Below are 24,003 nucleotides of genomic sequence, written 5' to 3'. Positions count from 1 at the left end.
TCCCATAATGCCTGATAATATAACGCCTCATCAAAAAACGCCTGATCGCTTGAGCACATAATGCTTAATCAAATAATGCTTGATCACATAGCGCTTGAGCACGTAATGTTTGATCACATAATGCTTGGTCATAGAATGCATAGAAGGCAGACAACACATTTCACGGGGGAACCCTCGAACTGACAAAGCAAGGGTTCCCTTGCGAAACACGTTTTATGCCTACATGTTTTACCTTTCTATGTCTTGGAAATAAACCTATTGGTTTTAGCCGGCTATCATCCGTGCCTCCCTTGGGACCACAGCTCCCCCGCTAGCGCTGAACTGCAGATGGAATACTTACTTCTATTAAAAAATCTTAATCCTTCCAGTACTTATCAGCTGCTGAATGCTCCAGAGGAAGTTCTTTTCTTTTTGAATTTCTTTTCTGGCTGAGCACAGTGCTCTCTGCTGACACCTCTGTCTGTGTCAGGAACTGTCAGGAGTAGCAGCAAATCCACATAGCAAACCTCTCCTACTCTGGACAGTTCCTGACACAGACAGAGGTGTCATCAGAGAGCACTATGGTCAGACAGAAAAGAACAACTCAACTTCCTGTGGAGCTTACAGCAGCTGATTGTAACGGCTGTGGTAGGTGGATCCACTGATCCTTTGAGGAAGATGGCTTGGGCCATACGAAGGAGCAGAGTCTAAGGTGTTGCTAGTTTTCACCAGAGCCCGCTGCAAAGCGGGATGGACTTGCTGCGGCAGGCGGCACCCAGGTCTCTACCCCTGATACAACTCGTCCCCACAAGCAGCCGATGTATAACGTGGCACAGGTAGGATGAGACATAGACGTAGTCAGGACTGGCAGGTCAGGACAGGAGGCAATGCAGCAAGGTCAGGTCACGAAGCAGGAGGTCAGAAGGCAGGCCGCACAGGAGCAAGGTCAGTATACGTAGCAGGAGATCAGATACACGGCAAGACTAGACACAAAATGCGCTTTCTCTTGGCAACATGGGCACAAAGATCCGGCAGTGAGCCGCAGGAAATGCCAGAAATAAATAGGGACTGATTCTGCACAGCACCAATTATTGGTGCACTGGCGCTTTAAATTTAACAGAGTTGGTGCATGCCCGAGGAGGACAGAGCAGGGCTCGCAAGCGAGCGTGCCCCGCACCGGACCGCAGGACATGACCTGAGAAGGCCGGGGCAGGTGAGCGGCAGTCCAGGGTTCGCATGCGGGTGTGTCCCGTGATGCGAACCGTGGCACTGCCAGGGACAAGGGGAGATACGAGAGAGAGCTCCAAGCCAGAGGGCCCAACCGGAGCAGGAGACATATCACTGATAAGTACTGGAAGGGTTAAGATTTTTAAATAGAAGTAATTTACAAATCTGTTAAACTTTCTGGCATCAGTTGATTTGAAAAAAAAATTCCCACTGGAGTACCCCTTTAAGTACATTGAAATCCAACTGCCTGAACATTCTCTCCCTCCACATCCACGACTGGGTGGAGTTTCATCTAGACATCAGATGGTCAGCCGATCCTGACAAAACAAATCAACATGACTTTATTATGTACGGCCAGCTTTAACAATGTTCCAATATAAATTTAAAGAGCACTTATTGAATACAAATGGTATGCTCTAATGGTATGGTCTTGCACTGAAATTTTTTTTTCTCATTTTTTGCTCTAATGTGCATTTATAGAATTTTTTCCCATTTCTTCCAAAAAATATCCAAAATATCATTTAACACATGCAAAACTGCCTTTAAGGATAACATGTTGCTTTAGTTTAAAATAAATATCTAATATGGGTTAGATATCTTATGCTATAAAAATGTTATGTCTAATATAACTTTTTACATCCTTGTATGCAGGAAGTTCTTGTGCAATTTCACAATTGTAAATAAAAACAAATGACTTGGCTGGAAATAACTTTAAATCTAATAATGGTCTTCTATGAGTAGCAGATTTTTATTTGGTTTCCATTTCTAAATGTTTGCCATCATTGACCAGACACATTAATTTGGAAACAGTAAAATATACACATTCTTCTTATAGGAAAGAAAAAAACTGGGAACTACCTCTGTGGCAGTTTAACCCATTAAGGACCACCCTGTTGTGGACTTTCAAGGCTGTCACATTCCAGAAGCTATAACTTATAACTGATCTATGACAAGTTTTTCAGTTGACAGTTGGCTTGTTGTGATTCCTTGTTTTTTATGTTATGAGTTGTATTTTTATTTTAATGGCAAAACTTATGAGTACATATAATTTATTAACTAACATATGTTTGAATTTTTGGTGTTGTATTTTGTGGGACGCTTTTTCATTTGCTTCATATGTTGTAGAGATAAATGTTAACTATATTAATCATATGAGTAAGTAAAATGACAAAGATGCCAAGTTACAGTATGTAATTTTTATTGTAATTCAGCATTATAGACTAAAAATAGTCGCAGAGTGGCTCATTAGTTATCAAAGTACCTGTACGCCCTGAGTCCGCTCCCTTTCTATAACTTTTGGCAACGGCCGGGTCCTGTGGCTAAGAGCGCGCAGCACTGATCGCGGTGCGGCACGGTATTAACCCTTTAGAGGCGGAGTTCAAAGTTGATGGCCGCATCTAAAGTGAAAGTAAAGTACTGCCGTTTAGATCAGTGGGCTGTTCGGGACCGTCGTGGAAAAAGTGCAGTGTCCCGAATAGCTGGCAGACACAAGGAGGGTCCTCACCTGCCTCCTGCGATGCCGATCGCCAAATGACAGTTCGGTGCCTGAGATCCAGGCATGAGCAGTCAAGCAGCAGAGTCATTGATCAATGTTATCCTATGAGACAACAAAGATCGATGTACATAGGGGGCTATAACACTGCAAAAATAAGTGAAAAAAAAAGTTAATAAAGATCATTTAACCCCTTCCCTAATAAAAGTTTGAATCACCCCCTTTTTCCCATTTATAAAAAACCCAGTGTAAAAAAATAAACATATGTGGTATCACCGCATGTGGAAATGTCCAAATTATAAAAATATATCGGTCAATAGCGTATGCGGCAAAAAATTCCAAAATAGCGTATTTTTGGTCACTTTTTATATCATGAAAAATGAATAAAAAAGCGATTAAAAAGTCTGATCAATACAAAAATGGTACCACTAAAAACTTCAGATCACGGTGCAAAAAATTAGGAATCATACCGCCCGGTGCACAGAAAAATTAAAAGTTATAGTGGTCAGAAAATTTACGAAAAGTACGACAAAATCAAACCTATATAAGTAGGGTATCATTTTAATCGTATGGACCTACAGAATAAAGATAAAGTGTAATTTTTACCAAAAAAAAACTGCGTAGAAACGGAAGCCCCCAAAAGGTACAAAATTGTGTTTTTTCTTCTATTTTGTCGCACGATGATTTTCTTTTTCCGTTTCCCCAAAATTTTGGGGTAAAATGACTGATTTCATTGCAAAGTAGAAATCAGAAAATGTGAGTGCTTAAGGGGTTAACCCCTTAACGACGCAGGACGTATATTTACGTCCTGCGCCGGCTCCCGCGATATGAAGCGGGATCGCGCCGCGATCCCGCATCATATCGCGTGGGTCCCGGCGCTAATCAACGGCCGGGACCCGCGGCTAATACCACACATCGCCGATCGCGGCGATGTGCGGTATTAACCCTTTAGAAGCGGCGGTCAGCTTTGACCGCCGCTTCTAAAGGGTTAATACCGCACATCGCCGCGATCGGCGATGTGTGGTATTAGCCGCGGGTCCCGGCCGTTGATTAGCGCCGGGACCCACGCGATATGATGCGGGATCGCGGCGCGATCCCGCTTCATATCGCGGGAGCCGGCGCAGGACGTAAATTGAAACTGAAAGTGAAACTGAAACGTAAAGTGAAACTGAAAGTATCATAGCTGCTCAGTCGGGCTGTTCGGGACCGCCGCGGTGAAATCGCGGCGTCCCGAACAGCTGATCGGACACCGGGAGGGCTCTTACCTGCCTCCTCGGTGTCTGATCGACGAATGACTGCTCCGTGCCTGAGATCCAGGCAGGAGCAGTCAAGCGCCGATAATGCTGATCACAGGCGTGTTAATACACGCCTGTGATCAGGATGAGAGATCAGTGTGTGCAGTGTTATAGGTCCCTATGGGACCTATAACACTGCAAAAAAAAAGTAAAAAAAAAGTGTTAATAAAGGTCATTTAACCCCTTCCCTAATAAAAGTTTGAATCACCCCCCTTTTCCCATAAAAAAAATAAAACAGTGTAAAAAAAAATAAAAATAAACATATGTGGTATCGCCGCGTGCGTAAATGTCCGAACTATAAAAATATATCATTAATTAAGCCATACGGTCAATGGCGTACGCGCAAAAAAATTCCAAAGTCCAAAAAAGCGTATTTTGGTAACTTTTTATAACATTAAAAAATAAATAAATAAAAAGTGATCAAAAAGTCAGATCAAAACAAAAATCATACCAATAAAAACTTCAGATCACGGCACAAAAAATGAGTCCTCATACCACCCCGTACGTGGAAAAATAAAAAAGTTATAGGGGTCAGAAGATGACATTTTTAAACGCATAAATTTTCCTGCATGTAGTTATGATTTTTTCCAGAAGTGCGACAAAATCAAACCTATATAAGTAGGGTATCATTTTAACCGTATGGACCTACAGAATAATCATAAGGTGTAATTTGTACCGAAATATGCACTGCGTAGAAACGGAAGCCCCTAAAATTTACAAAATGGCGGGTTTTTTTCGATTTTGTCGCACAATGATTTTTTTTTCCGTTTCGCCGTGCATTTTTGGGTAAAATGACTAATGTCACTGCAAAGTAGAATTGGTGACGCAAAAAATAAGCCATAATATGGATTTTTAGGTGGAAAATTGAAAGGGTTATGATTTTTAAAAGGTAAGGAGGAAAAAACGAAAGTGCAAAAACGGAAAAACCCTGAGTCCTTAAGGGGTTAAGGAACACATCTGCATGAGCCTGTATGTTCTCCTCATGTTTGTGTCGGTGTACAACAGGTACTTCTGTTTCCACCCACACAGCAAAAACATACTGATAGGTTACTTTGGAATTTAGATTGTGAGGCCATTGGGGGCAAGGACCACTGTGAGTGATGACAGGTTCTGTAAGCACCTTTTTGTTTTTACTATTTGAATGAATATTGTTTATTATTATTAAACTTTATTGATCTGAATTTGTCTCTCTGGAATGGCCTAATAGACTTTAATGCACACCATTAACACTTTATTACCACATCCTGGGGTAACAATGGCCTAACAGAACACACTCCTCACATTTTAAAACTACTTATTTGCTATTGTTGCTTTAGTATTTCCATTTGCATGCATGGGGTTAATAACATCCCATATTAAGCATAAGAAAATGTAAAAGTTCATTTTCAACTTACTTTCTGAATGGAGATTGGAACATTTCAACTACTATATCTTGAAAATTCAAGTAGTAAGGTTTATTGCTCACTATAGTTTGACAGTGGGTAGTGCAAGTACATGCTCAGAGGTCCCATAGAGTCGACAATATTTATTCCCATTCTAGGAATCAGAGTTGGTCTCATTGGTTAAACCTCCATCAATCTGCTTTTTATCCCCTATCCTGTGCATAGGGGATGGTTTTGAGAGATGGAGAAAACCCATTAACATTTGCTCTGCATTCAGCCCAGCAAAATATCTTAGGCCAGCCAGAGAAAAGCAGAATTGCTATATGCCTGGCTGAATTGTGACTTATTGGCAAGCATGCAATATAAACCTTGCAGCTAGTATGTGCAAGTGCAGGGACTCCTGTTGTTGATCAGTCCAAGATAAGTGTTAGTAATCTATGCATCACAGCTTGCACTTACCAGTACCGTCACTGGGCCAGTCACTTTGTACCTGGCCCAGTGAGTGTACAGCAGAATGTTTATTGGCCAAAGTATCCAAATTGAGTTGAAAGTCAATTTGCAACAAATCCTCCTGAAATTAATTTTGTAAAGTTTGTTCATCTTTAGGCTAAGTTTCCACTTGTTTTTTTTTCTGGCAGTTTTTGGAAAACTGCCACTGCAGTTTTGAGCCAAAGTCAGAAGTGGATCCATAAGGGAGGAGAAGTGTAAGTCCTTCCTTTATATGTTCTATTCCTTTTGAATACACTTTTGGCTTTGGCTCAAAAACTGCAGTGGCAGATATCCAAAAACTGCCAGAAAAAAACCCAAGTGGAAACTCAGCCTTAGTCCTCTGACCTTAGCAGTCCTTTTAGCTACCCTCACTAAACTATAGGGGGGACATTTATCAAGGTATTTATAGCCTTTATTTTAGTTCCTGCCGCCACATTAAAAAAATCCTCTATTACTCAACCAGTTATTTCTGTTAACTGTGTTGGACAATACCAAACTAGGAGATAAAATATCTCCAAGGGTCTTTGCCTTTTTTGGGACTATGTGACAACCTTTGGATAATATTTTTGCTACAATTTCATCCTGTCTCAGGAAATGGAGATGCCTGTTGATAATATTCTTGACCTGTGTAAATTGGGGAGAATAAGTAAGTGCAATGACTGGTTTACTCTGAAAATTTGAGCGACTATGTTGTATACAATTAATGGGTGGAGAAATTAAAAGAGAGCGGTCCTTTTTGGCAACAATGGTTTTAGCTCTGGATAAAGTATGTGTAGTATAACCTCTGTTCGCGAGCCTGCGCGAAGCCTCATTGATTTGAGATTCGCAAGCAGAGGAACCACTACAATTTCTCTTTATCCGTGTAAATTCTCCTAATGGAATAGCCCTGATGGTATGTGGCGGATGATTACTATCAGCTCTAAGAATAGTGTTCCCTGCAGTGGGTTTACGGAACGTAGAGACAGAAATAATATGGTCTGGCACTGAACTAAATTCAAGGTCAAGGAATGAAATGTTGAATGGGTGTGAATGGTAAGTAAATTTGAGATTGAAGGAATTGTCATTAATGTATTCCAGAAACAGTGGTATGGCAGACATATCACCCCTCCAAATCAGGAGGAGATCATCTATGAATCTGCCATACCACTGCACGTGGGAGACAAATGGATTGGATGCTGAAAAAAGGTACTTGGATTCCCAATATGACATAGTCAGATTGGCTAAGGAAGGTGAGTGTCTAGCGCCCATTGAAACACCACTGGATTGAATAAAAAACATTGTATCAAAAGAAAAATAATTATGTGTCATGAGATACCATGTACTCATTTTAATGAATTCTTTCAAATCAATAGTATAGTCACTGTGGTTGTCCAAATGGTACACCAGTGCCTCCATGGCAACGTGCCAGGGAATACTGGTGTACAATGAGACAACATCACAAGTTAACCAACTATGCTCTTTCCTCCATGTTAGGTGTTCAAAATCTCTGAGAACATCTCTGGAATCTTTAAGATAGCCAGGGACCCTTTGTACCATGGGCTGAAGCATTTGATCAGTCCATATGGAAAGTTTTTCTAAGAGGGAGCCGCAAGAAGACACAATCGGTCGCATGGGGGGGGGGGGTAAAATTAGTTTGTGGGTTTTGGGTAGGCCATTCATGATGGGGATAATAGGTTCATCCACCAGCATGTATTCCTTATCCCTGGTTGAAATGACGCCCAAGCTAACACCCTCGCTCAGTAATCTATCCAACTAATTTTTAAACTTGGCGGTAGGATTAGTATCCAATCTTTTATACACATTTGTGTCTGAGAGTAGATCATTTATTTGTTGCATGTAAACAGCCTTATCCATCACAGTGACTGTGCCGCCCTTATCAGACATTTTAATGACTATATCATCTGCAGTAGTAAGTTCATTGAGGGCGGCACTTTCACTGCGCGAAAGGTTACGATGTTTATTGAGCAGTCCTGATCGACTGTTACCCAACGCAATAAGATCCACCTCCACTGCATTTTGGAATAGATCCATACCATTAGTTCTAGATTGAAGGGGATAGAAATATGGGTTTGCATTTCTGTGAGCAGGGTTGCTATTAGTAACTGCATCTATTTGTTCCCCAGCTAAATCTTGTAATGTGCATAAGGCCAACTGCTCAGGGAAATGCAAACCACAATATTCATTGACATAATCATCTGCAAAAAAATGTTTTTTGATTGTCAAATTCCGTACAAATTTATTGATTTCACATAACATTTTAAAAATATGCAGATCCTTTGAGGGTGAAAAATTCATCCCCTTACTGAGGACACTGATCTGATCAGGAGTGAGTGCCCTATTTGATAAATTTAACACTGTTAATTTCTCGTCACTTGGCTCCTCAGTCTGGGAGTAGCAACGTCTATTGTGTTTTCTCCCCCCCCCCCTCCGGGAGGGTTTCCTTTGCGCTTGGAGTTTTTTGAAAGATGACGCTGTTGAACAGCTGAGCACTGTGAAGCGTCCGATTCTGTGCTGTCTCCATTAGCTTCCGTTTCATACTCAGATGAGCTGAATGTAACTTTCGGTTTACGGTCGCGATTTCTTCTTCTGTTATTTTTATTTTTTAGAATGGATTTGGGTTCACTTGATTCCCATTTGCCCCACGCATAGACTTCATTAGTTTCATAGTCCCGTATGTTCCGCTGTAGCTTGATTTTTTTGGTTTCCATGATGTGGGTTTCCATTTTATTAATGCGCTCATTTATTTTATCCAAGAAATCTTTATATTCAGGTAAGTCCTTATACAATTCGGCTTCACTTTTAAATTTATCTATGTCCTCTGTGAGGGTCTCCAATCTGAGGGACTCAAATTTAGTGATAGTCCGCATAATACTTCTGGAACAAATAGTTAAAGCCTCATTCCACTCATTTAGCATTTCATCACAATAGACAACGTTAGGAATTTTTCAGATCCGTAGACCTCTCGGAATTATATCTTTGGTTTTGTAATTGGTGAGAGTGGTATGATCCCACCATAACTTCATTTCCTGAAATTCAAGATTATGCATACATACTTTAAGGTTCACCAGATTGGGTTCCTGGGAACCTGTAGCGGCAAATAAATTGGCTGCTTTGGCAGAACGGTTCAGGCTAGCCATGACTGCTAAACGCAATAGTGAACTGGGTTGCAAACAGCACCTTGCTTATAATCCTGTGAAGTCCTCTGGAAGGTGGTGAGCACGGAATGGCTGTGGAACTTGGCAAGTGTAGTTCACGAATATCCAGCTCGCTCCACCAATGCGCCCCCGACACGGATCCGCACCCAGCCTGGTGCACACAGATTCACACAAGAAGAAGAAATGATCCAGCGTGGGTCAGTAGAAATCCAGACTTTATTAGAACTCACAGTAAAAGCAGTAAAAGCAACCAGCAGAACAGACGCGTTTCAGGCGCATGCGCCCTTCGTCAGTGATGTCATCAATCTGCACAGGTGTCAGTTAAATACCGGACAGGTAGTGGGTGGAGAATTGGCCACCAATTAAACCACACTGAAACCACTGACAACGGTGCAGAGGAGGATACTAATACAAAACATGGGAAAGATGTTAGTAATAGTACAAAATGCTAAAAACAATACACTAATATGCGACTTTCCATATGGACTAATCAAATGCTATCATGTCTGATAAGGGCGGCACAGTCACTGTGATGGATAAGGCTGTTTACATTCAACAAATAAATGATCTACTCTCAGACACAAATGTGTATAAAAGATTGGATACTAATCCTACCGCCAAGTTTAAAAATTAGTTGGATAGATTACTGAGCGAGGGTGTTAGCTTGGGTGTCATTTCAACCAGGGATAAGGAATACATGCTGGTGGATGAACCCATTATCCCCATCATGTATGGCCTACCCAAAACCCACAAACTAATTTTACCCCCCCCCCCCCTATGCGACCGATTGTGTCTTCTTGCGGCTCCCTCTTAGAAAAACTTTCCATATGGACTGATAAAATGCTTCAGCCCATGGTCCAAAGGGTCCTTGGTTATCTTAAAGATTCCAGAGATGTTCTCAGAGCTTTTGAACACCTAACATGGAGGAAAGAGCGTAGTTGGTTAACTTGCAATGTTGTCTCATTGTACACCAGTATTCCCTGGCACGTTGCCATGGAGGCACTGGTGTACCATTTGGACAACCACAGTGACTATACTATTGATTTGAAAGAATTCATTAAAATGAGTACATGGTATCTCATGACACATAATCATTTTTCTTTTCATCAAATGTTTTTTATTCAATTCAGTGGTGTTTCAATGGGCGCTAGACACTCACTTTCCTTAGCCAATCTGACTATGTCATATTGGGAATCCAAGTACCTTTTTTCAGCATCCAATCCATTTGTCTCCCACGTGCAGTGGTATGGCAGATTCATAGATGATCTCCTCCTGATTTGGAGGGGTGATATGTCTGCCATACCACTGTTCCTGGAATACATTAATGACAATTCCTTCAATCTCAAATTTACTTACCATTCACACCCATTCAACATTTCATTCCTTGACCTTGAATTTAGTTCAGTGCCAGACCATATTATTTCTGTCTCTACGTTCCGTAAACCCACTGCAGGGAACACTATTCTTAGAGCTGATAGTAATCATCCGCCACATACCATCAGGGCTATTCCAGTAGGAGAATTTACACGGATAAAGAGAAATTGTAGTGGTTCCTCTGCTTGCGAATCTCAAATCAATGAGGCTTTGCGCAGGCTCGCGAACAGAGGTTATACTACACGTACTTTATCCAGAGCTAAAACCATTGTTGCCAAAAAGGACCGCTCTCTTTTAATTTCTCCACCCATTAATTGTTTACAACATAGTCGCTCAAATTTTCAGAGTAAACCGGTCATTGCACTTACTTATTCTCCCCAATTTACACAGGTCAAGAATGTTATCAATAGGCATCTCCATTTCCTGAGACAGGATGAAATTGTAGCAAAAATATTATCCAAAGGTTGTCACATAGTCCCAAAAAAGGCAAAGACCCTTGGAGATATTTTATCTCCTAGTTTGGTATTGTCCAACACAGTTAACAGAAATAACTGGTTGAGTAATAGAGGATTTTTTAAATGTGGTGGCAGGATCTGCAGAACATGTAACTATGCCAAATTATGCACACAATTTTCCAATGCAGAGCAAACTAAAAATTATCATATAAAAGATTACATTAACTGTAACCACCATAATGTAATTTATGTCATTGAGTGTTCGCAGTGCCGACCTAAATATGTAGGCTCCACCTCCAGGAAACTTAGGGTTAGAGCGCTGGAACATCTCAATGACATAACCAGTAATGCCGTAAGAAACCGATCGGAAGCGTCTTTACATTTCAAAACTGTACATGGTGGTCACATTAATTATTTTCAAATCTATGCTGTAGAACGTGTTCATATAGGACCCCGTGGTGGTTGTGTGCGGCGAAAATTATTGGAACGTGAAGCATTTTGGCAATTCACTTTGGGCACTAGTGCACCGAAAGGTTTGAATTTAAAGAGAGAATTGCTGTTCCATTACTAACGCCGCATTCACACACACACGTTTGTTCAACTTTTACAGTCGATTATAACTGGTGTACATTTTTTTTTTTTTGTAAAGTAAATTTTCTTAAGGTTTTAACACAAGAAATCAAACAAAGCCCGGAGGGCCCAAAGCACAGAAGTACAAGATAGAGCATAAAAATGGGCTCCACATATGGAGTTTCAAATAACAGCTATATCATTCTTTGCATTTCTCAGCAGGTTAGGGAACATACATAGAACAGTTTATTGATATGAGTATGATTGCTACTTATACGAGAGAAAGGTTGCTGATGGACAAAACAGTGAGGTTAGTTCCACAAAAGGGAGAAAACCAATGAGCGAGGTACCTGTATTATGCAAAGAGACATAGTAACAACAAGAAGAACAACAGAAAGTTGTCTGCTGGGCAATACTGTGAATATAGGAAGTGTAAGTACAAAATATAAAGAGAGGAAGAAAGAAAGGAAGGGTAAGGAGGAGGCAGAGAGGGGAAGACAAGGAGGAGGAGATGTACAGTACAGGTTGGTCTCCGCTCCACACACACATCGCAACCGACTCTGGGATCCAGACCTCCGCAGACTCCAGCTGGACCAATGCGAGTAAAAGAACAAGTGATAGGAGGCATGGCGAGTGTGGCTCATGTAGTAGTATCTGGCAGGGGAGGGATGGGTTGGATGGTGGACGTAGAGGAGATATTGAGGGTTTGAGATAAGCCCATGGTTTCGAATTCCTTTGAAGAGAGGAAAGACAGCCAAGGGGACCAGGTAGAGCTGTATTTCGCTAGCCTGGAGGGGGAGTCTGCCAGGAGTTCCTCCATCCTGTGAATACGTGTCACTTCCATGAGCCATGAGGAGATAGTGGGCGGTTGAGAACACTTCCATAGTCTAGGTATCACCGTCCTAGCCGCAATGAGCAGGTAGGAGATCAATCTGGAGCAGGATTTTAACAAGCCTGGTGGGAATATAGACAATAGCGCTATCTCCGGTGACATAGGTAAGGGGGTCGAGGAGATGTGGGAAGATATGGTGAAAACATTAGACCAGAAGTCCGACAACAACGGGCAGGTCAGCCAGATATGTAACATAGAGCCCTCAGAAGCATGGCAACGCCAGCACGAGTCATCTAGCCCCGGATAAAAGGTGGCTAATAGAGTCGGCACCCTATACCATCTGGTAAGGATTTTATAATTAGTTTCCTGAGCTTTGCAGGATATAGTGGATCTGTGGCAATTGCGCAGGGCTGCTCGCCAGTCGTCGTCAGAGATCTGGTGGCCAAGGTCCAATTCCCAACCCTTCCGGAAGGGTAGTGGAATGGAGGTCACGTTACCTAAAAGAAGAGAGTATAATAGACTAATCGTGCGGGGTGGGGGTCGGTCAAGTATGCATATTCGCTCAAACTCAGTGAGTTGGCGGTGTAAGTTCAAGTCTGTCTTAGAGATGTTGTAAAAATGTGTTAGCTGATGGTATTGAAAGAGATGGATAGGTGCTACAGGAGATCCCGTTACAATTTCAGATAATGGTTTGAGTGATGTGGGGGACAGGAGATCTCCAATAACCATATGACTGTCTCTAGTGTGTGAGAGGAAAGGACCTCCGGAAGAGGTCGGGGGGAAGAGCGGATTATCAAAAAGGGGCGTCAGTGGGCCACCGGGAGAGAACAATTGTATGTTTGACATGTATCTCCGCCTTGCCAAGTATATCGATTGTAGCACTGGTGGAAGTTGGGAGGGGGGGATTGCAGGCGGAGAAGTTTGGGGTGTCCAAAGGAAGGCCGCCAGGCGTGTGCCAATAGTATGCTCCTCCAGGAGCACCCATTGTTTAGTCGTATCACGGTTACAGCAATCACAGACCCTGTTAAGAACAGCCGCTAGATAGTAAGACATATAATCTGGTAGGGCAAGGCCGCCCTCTAGTTTTCGTCTGGTTAAGACGTGTTTAGCCAACCTAGGATGTTTGTGCTGCCAAACAAACCCAGACTGAAGTCTGGAGAGTCTCTGCAAAAAGGTACGGGGGAGGTGCAGTGGGATGCTGGAGAATAGGTATAAGAGTTTTGGTAGGGCGTTCATTTTCATTATGTTAACCCTCCCTAACCAGGAAAAATCTTTGGTCACCCATCTATCCAAGTCTGTCTTCAAAGAGTGGAGTATTGGAGGGAAGTTGAGTTTGAAGGTGTCTGCAAGATTTACGGGGACCTGAATGCCTAGATATTTGAGTGCTTGTGTTTGCCATTTGAATGGGTAAGAGTCAAGGAGGGGGCGAAGAGATAGCTTGGGAAGGGAGATGTTCAGAGCCTTGCACTTAGTTAGGTTAAGTTTATAGTAGAAAAAATCAACAAAAAGTAGTAATATTTCTTGTGCTGATCGGAGGGGAACTCCATAAAATCTAGCTTTTAATGTTTATAGTTAAAAGCCACCAGAGTAATCAGAAAGGAGTGCTCAAAACTAAATCCAACACCAAATCATAAATCAAAGGATTACCACATGTCAATGTGGATTTATCAAGAATGATCCCATTCTAATGCTCGTAGTGTAGACCCAACGCGTTTCTACCACATTTGTGTGGTGTCATCAGGGGACTAAAGAAGATACTAGTATGAGGCTATTTGTTCTAAGCCTACCATGCACTAGAAGTAATACAATTAGAAAAAAGTTTAGAAACTGAGAACCACGATTACTCATGGAAGGGGTACACCCGATACATAGTGTGCCCCATGCAAATTTTCAGGACACGGACTCCTAAGCAACAGGGTTAGTTGTCATCAGTGGATCTGTAAAGAAAACGTACACAGAATGGATGGTTTCGATAAACATTCCTCAAAAGTACTAATAGATTCCACTTATAAAATCACTCACATAGCCCTGAAGAGTCCAAAGGTACCTAGAGGGAAATAGAATATAACTTCCATAAGTGTACTGCTTATGTGTACCTGAGAGGAAAAGGGTGCAAAACGCACCAGCAGATGTACTCACTGTTAGGATGTACTTGCTTCCGGCAAATAAGGTCTCAGTGCTGCGCTCCTACCCGCAGTGGCGGGGAGCCGTCTAGTAATCACGGCTGCTGAGCGCACACTGAGACCATGCCGGCGTCTGACGTAATATCCGCTGCCAACCGGAAGCCGCGTCTTAGCGCCCAGCCCTCTAGACGCGAACAGAGGGCGGCGCTAGGTGAGACAAAACAGCGTCCTTAGTAACCGCAGCGATATAATAATAATAATCTGACAATATGCCTAATAGACAGAGGGAACCCCAATGTGTCACTATATATGTATATACTCGGAGCGAGGTAAGTTAGTTCCTACCAGAGGACAAAACATTAGAGACCAAAGCGTATAAGAATTACGTCACAGACAAAATTAGGGGGTTTGTGTGCCTAACTAGGAGAGGAAGGGGAGAACTGCAGCGCATCCATGACCTTTAAAAGGATGCAAGGTCCCGCGAGCTAACTAAGCAGTAAAAACCCATGTATTATAACTCTCCTCACAAAGAAACCCCCATTTAGGTGGAAGAAATATATGGACTATGATCTGGAGCACCCAAATGTCTCTATGCTATTCTAGAGTATATGTATATATAAATATAGATGAATACTAACCCCCACACACATATAACATATAATGCATATAGAATGATAATCGCTAGTGTGAATAAGTACAATAGGGGAAAGAAACTCTAGGTCCATATCTCTAGAAAAATAATTGATCATAGTAATACCAGAAGGAATGGTAATTATTTATATAGTGAATGATTATTATGATAATGACTAGAGAAAGCGCATGACCTGCAAGGATCAACCCAACCAATAATTGAGGAATAAGAGGATGACCTACAAGGATCAACCCAACCAATAAATGAGGAATAAGAGGTCAGGATAAATAATACATATGGAGATTAATCCAACTATGTGGACCCTAATTAAATAACCTAAATAGGTAGATTAGGAAATTCAAAAACCAGATAGTTAGAGGCTCAAAAGCTGGAGCAGCTTGGAAATCCCAAGGGGGGGGGGATAACATGCGGGGGCCCCTTGTGACCTGCAACATACACCAGGGCAAAAACTAGGGGAGAGTGACAGGGGATAGACAGGGGCCTAAGGTGCCTAATCTATCCCTGATCTAGCTAGAATGCCCTAATCCCTAGGCAGGGTGGACGCCCTAATAAGGGCGGCCCCGCTCACGTACCTCCTACTTGGCCTCATAGAGCCCTAACTATATGGTGATACTGACTGATAGGCCCACTAGGGTCTCCACTAACTGCCTAGGAATCACCATAAAGGTGAGAGCAGGTCACAGAAAGCACGCATAATTTAGTTGTTCATTTAGCCCTTCCGGGCCACTAGTACCTAGTTCATAGATCCAGCGACACTCTTTCTGTAATAACCGTTGATCGAAATTTCCCCCTCTGGGTGAAGGTTCCACTTTTTCAATCCCAAAGAACTTTAAATTGTTGGAGTCATTCCTGTGAAAACAGTTCATATGTCTAGCTAAGGGAGTATCTCGGTCATGCCTCACATCTCCAAGGTGTTCAAGGATCCGTTTCTTAAATTCTCTAAAGGTTTTTCCTATGTACTTTTTAAGGCAGGGACAAATAGCCATGTAGATGATGCCTCGTGTGGTACAGTTAATAAAATTACGGATCCTGAATTCTCTACCTGTGCTTGCATTTCGAAAGGATTTATTCCTGAGAATATGAGGGCATGCTTTGCAATGACCACAAGGGTAGTTACCCATTGGTTTATGGGTTCTATCCAGCCAAGTCATCCGATCCGATGTCACTGGGGAAAGATGGCTATTAGTGATCATATCCCCCAGGTTACGACCTCTTCTATATGTGACCTGGGGGTAATCAGGAATTACGTCCTTGATGTCAACATCCATCTGTAGGATGCCCCAATATTTTTTCAGGACATCCCGCATATGGGTGGCACCTTGGTCAAAGGTGGCGATGACACGCATAGATGGAATAGTATCCGGGCTTTTCTTAGGTACTAGAAGTGTGTCTCTGGGGGTCCTCAGGGCATGTTGATATGCTGATCGTAAGGTGTATTGAGGATAACCTCTATTGGTAAATCTCTTCCTCAGGTCATGCGCTTCTCGAATGAAATCATGTTTATCAGAGCAGTTCCTCCTGAGGCGGAGGTACTGTCCCCGCGGTATCCCCCTTTTAAGGGGGACCGAGTGACAGCTCTCCCACCTCAGGAGAGAATTGGTAGCAGTGGCTTTACGATGTACTGTGGTACGGATGCTACCGTCAAAATTCTTATGTATGGCTATATCCAGGAAAGAGAGGGACTGTTCATGATATTCATAAGTAAAAGTTAAACCAATATTGTTCACATTTAGTGACTCCAAAAATTGCTCAAACTGCTGCGTGTTCCCCTGCCAGAGAATAAAAATATCGTCAATATAGCGTGCCCACAATAGGGCACGCTCAGTGAACTGTTCTCTGAAATCATAAAAAACTTGGGTAGCCTCCCACCAGCCCAGAGTGAGATTCGCATAGCTGGGGGCACAAGGGCTCCCCATAGCGGTCCCTCTGAGCTGGTGGAAGAATTTCCCATTAAATAAAAAATAATTGTGGGTAAGTGTGAACTGCAGCAGTTCGAGAATGAAATCATTATGTGCCTTATACTGGTTACCTCGAAATGCTAAGAAGTAGGCTACAGCCTTCATTCCTATTTCATGGGGTATTGAAGAGTACAACGCTTCCACATCGATACTAGTTAAGATAGTGTTCCTATCTACAAAAATCCCCTCTAGTTTTTTGAGGAGGTCGGTTGTATCTCGAGTGTAGGAAGGAAGAGCTTCTACAAAATCTCTTAGTATCCGGTCAATGTAAATCCCAGCATTCTGTGTGAGACCTCCTATCCCTGCCACTATAGGTCGTCCTTTAAGGGGCGTAACACCCTTGTGGACTTTTGGCAGGGCATAGAAGGTCGGAATGGTGGGATTTTTTGTTAGTAAAAAATCTAATTCCTGGTCACTAATCAGTCTCCTGGATCTAGCTTGTGTCACAATAGTCTTTAATTCCTGTTTATAAATATTCGTAGGATCTAAGGTCATTATCTCATAAGTAGATCTATCGTTCAATAATCTATTACACATATTAATGTACTGGAAACGATCCAGTACTACGATGTTGCCACCCTTGTCTGCAGTTTTTATTATCAGATGTTCATTTTGTTGTAATTGCTGGATGGCTTGTTTTTCTACACGAGAAAAATTCATCCTAGATGCAGATAGGGTGGGTACCTCCATCATCTCCATATCTTTACAGACAAGTTCTAGAAATACATTGACGATATTTTTATTCTCTGGCAGGGGAACACGCAGCAGTTTGAGCAATTTTTGGAGTCACTAAATGTGAACAATATTGGTTTAACTTTTACTTATGAATATCATGAACAGTCCCTCTCTTTCCTGGATATAGCCATACATAAGAATTTTGACGGTAGCATCCGTACCACAGTACATCGTAAAGCCACTGCTACCAATTCTCTCCTGAGGTGGGAGAGCTGTCACCCGGTCCCCCTTAAAAGGGGGATACCGCGGGGACAGTACCTCCGCCTCAGGAGGAACTGCTCTGATAAACATGATTTCATTCGAGAAGCGCATGACCTGAGGAAGAGATTTACCAATAGAGGTTATCCTCAATACACCTTACGATCAGCATATCAACATGCCCTGAGGACCCCCAGAGACACACTTCTAGTACCTAAGAAAAGCCCGGATACTATTCCATCTATGCGTGTCATCGCCACCTTTGACCAAGGTGCCACCCATATGCGGGATGTCCTGAAAAAATATTGGGGCATCCTACAGATGGATGTTGACATCAAGGACGTAATTCCTGATTACCCCCAGGTCACATATAGAAGAGGTCGTAACCTGGGGGATATGATCACTAATAGCCATCTTTCCCCAGTGACATCGGATCGGATGACTTGGCTGGATAGAACCCATAAACCAATGGGTAACTACCCTTGTGGTCATTGCAAAGCATGCCCTCATATTCTCAGGAATAAATCCTTTCGAAATGCAAGCACAGGTAGAGAATTCAGGATCCGTAATTTTATTAACTGTACCACACGAGGCATCATCTACATGGCTATTTGTCCCTGCCTTAAAAAGTACATAGGAAAAACCTTTAGAGAATTTAAGAAACGGATCCTTGAACACCTTGGAGATGTGAGGCATGACCGAGATACTCCCTTAGCTAGACATATGAACTGTTTTCACAGGAATGACTCCAACAATTTAAAGTTCTTTGGGATTGAAAAAGTGGAACCTTCACCCAGAGGGGGAAATTTCGATCAACGGTTATTACAGAAAGAGTGTCGCTGGATCTATGAACTAGGTACTAGTGGCCCGGAAGGGCTAAATGAACAACTAAATTATGCGTGCTTTCTGTGACCTGCTCTCACCTTTATGGTGATTCCTAGGCAGTTAGTGGAGACCCTAGTGGGCCTATCAGTCAGTATCACCATATAGTTAGGGCTCTATGAGGCCAAGTAGGAGGTACGTGAGCGGGGCCGCCCTTATTAGGGCGTCCACCCTGCCTAGGGATTAGGGCATTCTAGCTAGATCAGGGATAGATTAGGCACCTTAGGCCCCTGTCTATCCCCTGTCACTCTCCCCTAGTTTTTGCCCTGGTGTATGTTGCAGGTCACAAGGGGCCCCCGCATGTTATCCCCCCCCCTTGGGATTTCCAAGCTGCTCCAGCTTTTGAGCCTCTAACTATCTGGTTTTTGAATTTCCTAATCTACCTATTTAGGTTATTTAATTAGGGTCCACATAGTTGGATTAATCTCCATATGTATTATTTATCCTGACCTCTTATTCCTCATTTATTGGTTGGGTTGATCCTTGTAGGTCATCCTCTTATTCCTCAATTATTGGTTGGGTTGATCCTTGCAGGTCATGCGCTTTCTCTAGTCATTATCATAATAATCATTCACTATATAAATAATTACCATTCCTTCTGGTATTACTATGATCAATTATTTTTCTAGAGATATGGACCTAGAGTTTCTTTCCCCCATTGTACTTATTCACACTAGCGATTATCATTCTATATGCATTATATGTTATATGTGTGTGGGGGTTAGTATTCATCTATATTTATATATACATATACTCTAGAATAGCATAGAGACATTTGGGTGCTCCAGATCATAGTCCATATATTTCTTCCACCTAAATGGGGGTTTCTTTGTGAGGAGAGTTATAATACATGGGTTTTTACTGCTTAGTTAGCTCGCGGGACCTTGCATCCTTTTAAAGGTCATGGATGCGCTGCAGCTCTCCCCTTCCTCTCCTAGTTAGGCACACAAACCCCCTAATTTTGTCTGTGACGTAATTCTTATACGCTTTGGTCTCTAATGTTTTGTCCTCTGGTAGGAACTAACTTACCTCGCTCCGAGCATATACATATATAGTGACACATTGGGGTTCCCTCTGTCTATTAGGCATATTGTCAGATTATTATTATTATATCGCTGCGGTTACTAAGGACGCTGTTTTGTCTCACCTAGCGCCGCCCTCTGTTCGCGTCTAGAGGGCTGGGCGCTAAGACGCGGCTTCCGGTTGGCAGCGGATATTACGTCAGACGCCGGCATGGTCTCAGTGTGCGCTCAGCAGCCGTGATTACTAGACGGCTCCCCGCCACTGCGGGTAGGAGCGCAGCACTGAGACCTTATTTGCCGGAAGCAAGTACATCCTAACAGTGAGTACATCTGCTGGTGCGTTTTGCACCCTTTTCCTCTCAGGTACACATAAGCAGTACACTTATGGAAGTTATATTCTATTTCCCTCTAGGTACCTTTGGACTCTTCAGGGCTATGTGAGTGATTTTATAAGTGGAATCTATTAGTACTTTTGAGGAATGTTTATCGAAACCATCCATTCTGTGTACGTTTTCTTTACAGATCCACTGATGACAACTAACCCTGTTGCTTAGGAGTCCGTGTCCTGAAAATTTGCATGGGGCACACTATGTATCGGGTGTACCCCTTCCATGAGTAATCGTGGTTCTCAGTTTCTAAACTTTTTTCTAATTGTATTACTTCTAGTGCATGGTAGGCTTAGAACAAATAGCCTCATACTAGTATCTTCTTTAGTCCCCTGATGACACCACACAAATGTGGTAGAAACGCGTTGGGTCTACACTACGAGCATTAGAATGGGATCATTCTTGATAAATCCACATTGACATGTGGTAATCCTTTGATTTATGATTTGGTGTTGGATTTAGTTTTGAGCACTCCTTTCTGATTACTCTGGTGGCTTTTAACTATAAACATTAAAAGCTAGATTTTATGGAGTTCCCCTCCGATCAGCACAAGAAATATTACTACTTTTTGTTGATTTTTTCTACTTCAATTATCCGGGAATATATTGGTCATATGCAGACCGTAATATTATCATAGGCATATTTTTTTCTAGGTTAAGTTTATAGTTACTGAAAGAGGAGTATTGGCGTATAGTGGACATCAGTGAGGGAAGGGAAAGGAATGGGGAGGAGATATAGAGCAGTAAGTCGTCTGCATAGGCTGAGCACTTGTAATGTGCAGTGGAAGTAGTTAGGCCCTTGATATCCGGGTTGTTGCGGATTGCCACTAGTAAGTGTTCCATGCATAGGGCATACAGTAAGGGGGATAGGGGACAGCCCTGTCTTGTGCCATTGTTAATGATAAACGGTGTAGAAAGGTTACCATTTATGCGGATCCGCGCTCGCGGACTCCCATACATGGCCATTATACGTGCAAGCATTTTGTTCCCTAGCCCAATTTGAGAAAGGGAGGCGAACATGAACCCCCAGTCCACCCGGTCAAAAGCCTTCTCGGCATCTAGTGATAAGAGGATAAGAGGATAGTTATGTTTCTTGGCAAAGTGGATAGCCGAGAAGGTCTTAAGAGTATTATCTCTGGCCTCGCGACCAGGTATGAAGCCAACTTGGTCCGGGTGAACCAGGAGGGGCATGTGCACCGCCAGTCTATTGGCTATCAGCTTAGTAAAGAGTTTGGCATCAGTGTTGATGAGGGAGATTGGGCGGTAACTGGGACAGAGGAGGGGATCCTTATTTTCCTTTGGTATCACGGTGATAAAGGCCTGTAGGAAATCCGGAGGAGGGGGAGAGTCTTGGGAGATATTATTGAAAGCTTCAAGCAAGGGAGTGGACAGTTCAGAGCGGAGAGTTTTATAAAAGGTAGCCGTGTAGCCATCCGGCCCCGGACTCTTCCCCGATGACATAGAGGAGATAACGGAATCTAGCTCATCCGCTGTAAACAGTCCCTCCAGATCCTGAACTACTGAGTCAGGTAAGCGGGGCAGGGCTGTGGAGTTTAGATATTGGGATAAGGAGATAGTCTCAGAAGTCTGGGGAGGGGCGCTATCAGGTTTCGGAAGATTATAAAGGTCATGGTAGTATTGCCTAAAAACCTCCAAAATTTCAGGGGTGAGGGAGCAGAGTGAGCCCGTGCGGTTTTTGATAGTCGGGATAAACAGAGCAGATTTACGAGCTTTCAGGGCCTGAGCAAGCAGTTTCCCTGTCTTGTTACCCCACTCGTAGTAGCGTCTCCCAGTCAGCTGTGAGTAATATCTATGTTGGGAAGAGAGAAGTTCCAGAAGTTCCCCACGAGTGCGGATTAGTTCCCGGAATGTGCTGTCTAATTGAGACTGTTTGTGTAGGGATTCAAGCGCGGAAAGTCTAGAATGCAGGGTCTGAAACTTGGCTGACCGTTCCCTCTTCAACCGGGCCCCATGCTGCATCAGAGCACCTCTAAGTACACATTTTAATGCTTCCCATTTGATCATGGGGGAGGAGGGGTCCGAGATATGGTCTTGTTGGAAAAGAGATATAGCAGATTTAAGATCTTGCAAACATAGAGAGTCACGGAGGAGAGAATCATTCAACCTCCAAGTAGAATGAGGCTTGGAGAAAGCAGGAAGGGTCAGCGAGCAGAACACCGGTGCATGGTCGGAGAGGGTAATTGTACCTATCTGGGCATTGGAAATGGACGGGAGGAGATGGTGTGGACAGAAAATGTAATCTAGTCTACTGTACATCTGACGTGGGTGGGAGTAAAACGTATAGTCTCTGCCCTGTGGGTGTAGAGAACGCCACGTGTCGCTGAGTTGCATAGAGTGAAGTTTCCTTCTCAAGGCCCTGAGCCCGTTATGTGAGAGGAGGGAGGAGCCAGTGGATGTATCTACCCTTGGGAATAGGGGGAGATTAAAGTCCCCACCAAGGAGTATCGGGCCAGTGGAAAAGGATGCTAAGGCGTCTAAGACCCCGAGAAGGAAAGAAATCTGATTATGGTTAGGAGCATAAAGCGATGCAATTGTGAGCGGTTGGCCAGCCACAGTACAATTAGCAAATACATAGCGGGCCTGAGGATCTATTTGTGTTGCTGTAACCGTGATCGGCAGCGATCTATGGAAAGCTAAAGAGACACCTTTGGTTCTGGAGTCCTGGTTGACACTATGTATCCAGTGCGAGTAATATTTTAAGGAAATGGAGGGTAGATGACCCGCTTTAAAGTGGGTCTCCTGAAGGGACAAGATCTGTACTCTCTGTTTGTGAAAAGAGTAGAGAATTTTAGCTCGTTTCTCTGGGGTATTAAATCCCTTGACATTAAGGGAGGCTAATTTAATGGTAGTCGCCATGAGTGAAGGAATGTGTTATGGTCCACTTACCAGCGGAGCTACGGAGGAGAAGGAATCCCAGGTCGTGCGATGCGTGAATGGAGAGGCCGACAAACCTGTAAAAGAAAAGCAAGAGGGGAGGAAGTGAGAATAGGTAAAGTAGATGGAAGAAAAGAGAGAGTAGCCGCCACAAGTGAGTGGCTGCAAGGGGACTAGAAGGGTCGACCATAAGGGTCAGTATCAGGATTAGGACCAGCCTAGTCATCAAGCTAGTGGGGGGAAACGTGGTAGGAGTACCAGACATGAATAAAGGATCAGAAGTCTTGTGAGAGGGTAGGTACAGGGCAGGGATGGAAAGCTATGTGAAGCCGAGGCCCAATCATGGGGTATCGGGATCCAGCATTAAAACGTGAGGGCAAAAACAAGTCAGAGGCAGTCGAGAGACTGGCCAATAATAAAAATGAGGGAGGCAGATGTAGCTGAGTAGACTAAGTACAATGGGGAGAAGATATCGGAAGCACAGAAGAGAGATAAACAGTAAATGGCAAACAGCAAAACTATGAAAAGGCATACAACCGGTAATTAGCAATGTGGGATGTAATCCCAGATCCAGCAAAGCACTGCGATATCAGGTCAGAAGATGAGACAGGAGATCAAGGAGCAGGATAGCTTCTCTGGGTAGGGAGGACAGATCACATTGAGTAATCTCAGGTCTTGCGGCGGCCAGCAGGAGGACGTGGTACAGATTCCTGGGTGCGTCCGGTATCTCCAGATCGAGGACGCTGAGCAGGTGTCATCACGGGAGTCGGGTGTGGAGGATGAAACAATTGTTCCCAGTCAGGGAGCGGCACCCGGGGTAATTTGAAAGTCTGAAGAAAGGGTTGTAGGTCCTCAGGGCGTCTGAGCGAAGCTGAGGTGGTGCCATGCTTGGCGTGAAGGCAG

This window comes from Hyla sarda, chromosome 3, assembly GCF_029499605.1.
Source record: "Hyla sarda isolate aHylSar1 chromosome 3, aHylSar1.hap1, whole genome shotgun sequence".
In the NCBI taxonomy this organism is placed as follows: Eukaryota; Metazoa; Chordata; class Amphibia; order Anura; family Hylidae; genus Hyla; species Hyla sarda.
Note: the sequence above shows the minus strand (reverse complement) of the source record.